Here is a 7,100-nt window from a genome sequence, read left to right on the forward strand (position 1 = left end):
CTGGGATCCCCTAAAATATACCAGGATGAGGAGGTTCCCCCTGTCAAGGGCCACCCAGCAAGGCCCACCCCAGGGGTGACCTCAAAGCCATAGACGTCCACGACAGTGATGGTGCCCAAGTTGCCTTCCTCTCTGGGTGGTGCCAGCAGACTGTTGGCCTTCCTTTGGAGCCATTCAAAGAGCCTCGAGTACAGGGCCTTGGCCAGGGTGTCCCTGTGGGCACTGGGAGTGAGCAGCCACTAGGCATACAATGCCTGGGCTCCCGGGTCCTCCCACTCCCAGGCCGACCACCACCTGGCATCGATGGCGCTTTCCACAGGCAGGGAGCGTGAGACCCGGCCGTAGGGCGTCTCCTGAAGGGTACAGCAGATGCTTGTGTGGACATTCAGCCCATAGCACACATGAGGCTCACCAGTCTACAGTGATTGGGGTTGACCTGCCTGCTCAGACCCTTGGGCTCACCAGGACTCTCTGGGTGATAGCTCTCTCCAGGCGATCAGGCGGCACCCTCAGCAGGCGGGCTGCTGTGTGGATTTCTGCCCAGCTGGACACGGCTGCCACCTCTCGGGACTCCCGCTGGACAGAGAAGGGACAAGAGCGATAGCACATGGTAAGATCTAGGCAGACAGGAGCCTGAGAGATTTACGAGCCTTTGGTACCCAAGCTAGTCAGCCTGGGGCACGGGAGCCCTGGAATCTGAGGTGCTGAGTTTGAGTTTTGACTTTACCTCCTTACTAGCTGGTTGGCTTTGAAAGTTTCTTTCCCTCATGAACCCATGTTATTGCTACAGGCAAAGCTATAAAGGTCAAGTTACAGCGCTGTCTCCAGAACTCAAACAGAAAACATGCATACAGTGATTTCCACAGTGCCAGATACTTAGTGAGGAGTAGCTCAGTGAGTTAAATGTTGGGATGTTAATGGAAAGGTTGGTGGTTCGAACCCACCAGTCACATCTGTGGGAGAAAGTTGAGGCAGTCTGCTTCTGTAAAGATTTACAGTCTTGGAAATCTAGGGAGCAGTTCATCTCTGTGCTACACCTTCCTCCAGCTCCTCCTGGGCCCAGAGATGCCCTGTGATTGGGTCTAACGCTCCCTGCCCATGGAAAGCGCCATCGATGTCCAGTGGTGGTTGGCCTCAGGGTGGGAGAACCCGGGAGCCCTGGCATTGTGTGCCTAGTGACTGCTCACTCACAGTGCCCACAGGAACACCCTGGCCAAGGCCCTGTACTCGAGGCTCTGTGAGTCACAGAGGGGTTTGTTCAGTTTGGTTAGGTATTTAGTGAGGCAGAGGTGTGGATAGAGTCAGAAGATCCAGGTCTCAGTTTTCCCATCTCTACAATGGGGATCTGCCCATTAGCCAGGGCAGCCCTGAGGTCCTGAGCATCCCAGGGTTTCGTCCCTCATCTGCTCCTGATGCATCAAGGTTTGGTATCATTCTCACTGCCCTGATTATGTAAACAACCTCCACCAAGCCAGCATCCCACTGGTCCTGCCTACAGAGGCACCCACCTCTGAGGAGGAGAAACAGATGTTGCCCAGATGCAGGATGGTGGCCAGCACTGCCCAGACTGCGTCCAGATCCTCAGGGCACAAGCCAAGAACCTGCAGAGCCTTCACCAACTCCTTAAAGTCCTGGGCATCCTCCTTATCCAAGAGCCTGCAGGCCCGGCCCTGCAGATCATGGGAGGGTGAGGAGACAGTGCCCAGCCCTTCTCTGGACCGAGCTTAGGCCGTGCCTTATGACCCTACCTGGTTGACGTAGTAGTAGGTCTCAGGTCCCTGCAGGGAGAGCTGCTCCCGCTGCCAGGGGTCCAGCCCTGCCAGCAGTTCATAAAAGACATGGAAACTCCGCTCAGCCTGGGCCTTGGGGAGAAGGGATGGTTTAGGGAGAGCAGTGGCCTGGCTTTATGGCCCAGGGGAGCTAGGACAAGTCCAGCAGAAGGCAGGCTTGGAGGCTGAGAGCCAGAACTCCTCCAGTGGGTCCTCTTTCCTTTCCCGGGGGGGGGGGAGCATGGAGCAGAGTGGGTCTTACCTGGAACACCACCCTGGAGGTCTCAAGCAGATACTGTGATACAGAGGCTCCTACGATGACCCCACTGTGGGCACAGGACAGCTTGGGTTGATCTCAGGAGCAGCAGCCTCAGGCTCCCAGCAGGGGAACTGACCACTGGTGCCCCTGTGCCCACCTGGGCCCCCCATCACTCACTGCTGCAGGAAGAGGCATGAGACTTGGCCAAAGCGACTGGCGTTGGCATTGAGGACAGTTTTGGCATGGCCAAAGCTGCTGAGCACAGGCAGCACGTCCTCCAACTGGTGGGGTAAAGCGGATCATTCATGCTGGGTCCATGGAGGGGGTACCCCCCCAGAAGCCAGAGGCCTAAGGAGCACTCTCCTTCAGGCCCAAAGGCCAGCTGGTCCAAAATCCCAGGGAAATGGCTCCCCACAGTCCTCACCTGGCATCCTCTTGCCCTCGTCTGATCCTTCTCCAGACTGCTGAGGAACTGCATAGCCTTTCTGGCAGTTTCTGTCTTCCCTGAGCCGCTGTGCCCACTGCAGGAGGAAGGGACAGAAACTGGAAGGGTTTCCAGAAAGGCACCCGTTAAGACCATTCCATTGAGCGATCACCTAGAAGTGAGCCCTACCCTGGAGGAGACAGACCCCCAACAATCCTGAAAGATACATTCAGGTTCCTGGCCACATGTGGTGACTTTAGCTCTTATACATGTAGTCTAGAGCTGCCACCTCATGGTGAACTGAACCAGTATTCAAATCCTTACCTGAACCGCAGTATAACCTGTGAGCACCCATGCTGATGTCCAATCCCATTATTTGGGTATACAGCCAAGGAGGCAGCTTCCGCTCACCTGATGAGGAGGCACACCTCCTGACCGGCCCTCTGAGACAAGCTATGGGCTGCTTCCGCGACAGCAAAGATGTGTCTGGTGGGGAGGACAGGAGAGGAGAAGGTGCCAAAACTAGACATCTAGGCAGCATGTGCCCTGTGGACCCTGGGATGTCACTCAGCCGTCAGGCAATGAGACATGCAGCTGATTGGGCGGTGATGAAGGGTCTGAGGGGCCAGGTCACGTACGGGGAGGTGTTGGGGATCTTCCCAGGGCGGTAGCTGGCCAAAACCTCAGGTGTGAAGAGAGGCAGGGGCTGGCGGGGATTCAGAACAAGCAGTAAGGGCCCCCCAAACGTCTGGGGAGGAAAGCAGAAGGTCTCATCACAGTATGGAGGGGGAAGAGGAATGAAAATTGAAAATGGGACAAGCTGGTCACCACCCACCTAGGACAGGAGGAAGGATTCAAAGGGCAGTGAATGGCCCTCTGTCCCCAAGGGAAAGGCCACCTCTGCGGGCTTTCCCCTCCCGAGGGGGCCATTCCCTCCTGAGGTCCCCACCCCCTCCTGAGGGCCCGTTCCCTCCCGAGGGGGGCATTCCCTCCTGAGGGCCCCCATACATAGATCCGGTCCAGGTGAAACCTCTTCTTGAGGCACAGCAGCACGGAGCTGTCACACACCAGCCTGGGGGCAACAGCAGAGTGGAGGGGGGCAGGGAGCTTGGGGGTGCCGATCTTTGGTTGCTGCAGAACATCTGAGGGAATTTATTCACCCTCACTGAGTCTTATCTGTAAAATAGGACCACTCAACTAATCCAGAGAGGAGCTTCATGCCAACTAGGGAGGGAAGTCGGAGACAGTGGGCCCTGAGTTTCATCCTTCACCTGCACCTTTCAACAGAAAATGCTCTGTGGGGCAGAACCCCTTCTCAGGACTCAACAAGGGTGTACAGTTGATGGATACTGGGTGTAGAGGGAGCATGTGGCCTGGTGCCGCAATCCCTGGGATGGTAGATTTGGACTCGTTCGCTCACCGAAGCCTGGCCAGGTCTTCCGTGTCCTCCAGGCTCCTGAGCTCTGCATCTTGGACAAGCGACGCCTCCAGGCGGGGTCCGAGACACAGCTCTAGGTCCCTCTCCAGAGCCTCCTCCGCTTCATCCTCCGGTTCCCACCGTTCCTTTGGGGACCCGCTGGGGCCCGAGCGCCTCTGTCTCCCCAAGCGGGTCTCCAGGGTGAGTCGGGGCAGCAGCGGGTCGGAGGCAGGTCCAGGGTCATCGTGGAACTCCGAGCCCTGTGCCCAGTGCACGGTCTGGATTCCCAAGCCCTCCGCCTCTGCCTCGCTGCTAGAGCCGCTCTCGTCCACCGGAGGCTCGTCGGAGGGAATCGGGGCGAGGAGGGAGTCAAGGTAGTGCCCGGCCGCCCCTTCCCTATTCCCGCCGCGCCCCTCATTGTCCCCTCCTGCAGCCTCTGTACGAGGCCATACGCGCCCCTCACTGGCAGGGGCGTCCGCGGACGCTTCCCCTGAGCTTCGGATGCTCGACGCTCTGTTCGTTCTGTGGATTCTGGGGAACACGACCGCGAACTTGGGGTCGCCATCCGCGTCCTCCTGGTCTGAGCGGTGGTCCAGAGCGGAGCTCTTCGCGCCCTGCGGGGAGCTTATGCCGCCGCCAGGGGGCGATCTCGGCTGCCCGCCCAGTCCAGAGACGCCGGCCAGGCGCAGAGCCAGACGGCGCTGCAGCCCAGGCCTGCGGTCCCGCCTCTCCTCCGCGCCTCGCCCCTCGCACGAGCGCGGCCCTAGCCGCCGCCGCAGCCACCGCAACAGCCCCAGGACGCGCGCCACGCGCAGGAGCCGCTCCTTGAGGCCAGAGCGCGGGGGTCTCGCGGTCTGGGGAGTGGGGTCTGGCCTCGCGGCGAGCCTGCGGAGCGCTACGAGGGCGGCCAGCGGCGCTGGGTCTCCGGGAACGTCTCCCCGGCCCGCTAGCTGCACTTTGCCCAGCACCTTTCCCACCTGGCAGCACCTTGTTCCAGGGGTCGAGGCTTCGTCTTCACCACGCTCGACTCCGGTCCTCTCGGCCTCGGGCTGCGCCTCGAGGGCCCTCTCGCTCCGGGCCGGCCTGTAGTCTCGAGGAGCCCGCGAGCTCTGGGGGGCGCGCGCGCGGTTACCTGCGATGGGGCTGGGGTCCGGGGCCCCACCGCCAGGCGCGGCCTGTTCGTCCTTGGGAGCCCGGAGGCTGAGTCCTGTCACAGCGCCCTCCAGACTCGAGTCTGTCCTTGTCCCGGAATCCTCCTTCGCTCCCCGGAGCCCCGATTCCGACGAGGCTTCTCGGCTCGAGGGTTCAGCTGGGGGCTCGGTGCTGTCCCCACACTCGCCTGGCTCCGGTGCTGATTCCGGCCCAATTCTTGTCCCTTCCGAGCTCGTGTCTGAGCCCCCCGATTTGGGCCAAAGCTGAAGGGCCCCGCCGCTCTGGCTGCCGCTCTCCAGGGCCTCGCGGGCCTCGTTGTCTAGGCAGGAGCTGTCCCCGTCCCGGCCCGACGTGTCCCCTTCGAGGCTCTGGCTCTTTGGGCGAACCCGACGGCTCGAGGCCCCCCGCCCTGACTTTTTCTTCCGGCGGCGGCCACGCTCGCCCGCCCGCCCTTCTCCGGGGAGACTCTTCCCTTCCACACGCCCCCCTCGGCCGTCCTTGAGGCCGCGACCCCGACGCCGCCGGCTGCCTCGTTTCCCGGGGGGCTCCGGCGGCGAGCCGATCTCGGCTGGCCCTCCAGAGCCGCTGCTCCCCTCAACGGTGGGCTTCCTGCGGCAGCCACGCGTCCCCTGACCTCCGGCGGCAGAGGCGGGTCTCGGCTCCCCGGCCTTACTGACGTCTGTGCTGGCCGACCCAGACTCTTTCTCCTCCGACCCCGGCCTCCCGGGTCCTGCCGCACGCCGGGACGCTTTGCCTTTGCTCCTGCCCATGGTGTTCCCAGGGAAGAGGGGCTGCCCAGCGTTCCGGGCTCCCCTGTCTAGGGATCCGGCTGACCCGGTGCCCGACCCTCGGGAGGCGCACACACAGCTCTTCTCTGGCGGGGCCGCAGGCTTGATCTCCCCCCAGGGCGCCTGCCTTACACAAGGGCATCAATAATGCAGGCAGCCTTGGGTCCTGACCCCCTCGGCCAACAATGGAGCCAGCGGAGGCCGCCCCGGAAAGAGGAGCCGCTTGGACAAAGGCCGCCGACAGGGCAGTTGTGCTGTGTGGCACCGCGCCAGGCTAAGAGGGACCACGCTCTGCTCCTGCCGTGCCTCGGCTTGCCAGGCGGGGGCAGTAGTGAACCTGGACCAACTTCTTGATCCTGGGGGTACTCACCCTTCATTTTGACTTCCTGGCTTGCTCCAGGAGGCTGGACCAGGGGGGCCTCAGGGCTATACAACAGCTGGCCCTCTATGAGTTTTGTTCTTTTTTATTTTAACATTTACCTTACAAAAAAGTGCATGAAACATAAACGTTCCCTTTAAACTGGTGGTTATGTGCCGTGGAGTCGGTTCCGACTCATAGCGACCCTGTACAGGGTTTCCCAGGCTATACATCTTTACCGGAGCAGAAAACCTCACCGTTCTGTAACGGAACAGCTGATAGTTTCAAACTGCTGACCTTGCGGTTCGCAGCCCGATTCGTAACCACTACGCTACCAGGAGCAGCTGCTCCGCGGGAGAAAGATGAGGCTTTCTGCTTCCGTAAAGATTTACAGCGTTGGAAACCCTGTACAGGGTCGCTATGAGTTGGAACCGACTCCACAGCACATAACCACCAACCACCACGCTACCAGAGCTCCTTTCTTTTACACGCTTCATGTCATGGAACCTAACTTTTGTCGTTAAGAGCCATCAAGTTGGTTCTGACTCACAGCGACCTTGTCGGTAGAGGGTTTCTGAGGCTTTAAATGTTAGAAAGCAAAAAGCCTCATCTTTCTCCCGCGGAGCAGCTGGTGGGATGGAACCTTGAACCTTGTAGTTCGCAGTCCAGTGCTTATGATATGGAATCACCTAACTTTGTTAAGTGCAGCAGAGTTGGTTTCAACCCATAGCAGCTCTGTACAGGGTTTCTGAGGAGCAGCTGGCGAGCTTGAACTGATCTTGCAGTTCAAACCGACTTTGCAGTCCAGTGCATTAACCTGCCGATAAGTCTCTTGTGATACAATAGTGAATAATTGTTATCAGGACTGACTGTGAGGGTTGGAAATGTAAAGGTGGACGTTTTGTAGCAAAAGGAGGGGAGTGGTTGATTTTG

Source organism: Chrysochloris asiatica, unplaced genomic scaffold, assembly GCF_000296735.1.
Source record: "Chrysochloris asiatica unplaced genomic scaffold, ChrAsi1.0 scaffold00132, whole genome shotgun sequence".
NCBI lineage: Eukaryota > Metazoa > Chordata > Mammalia > Afrosoricida > Chrysochloridae > Chrysochloris > Chrysochloris asiatica.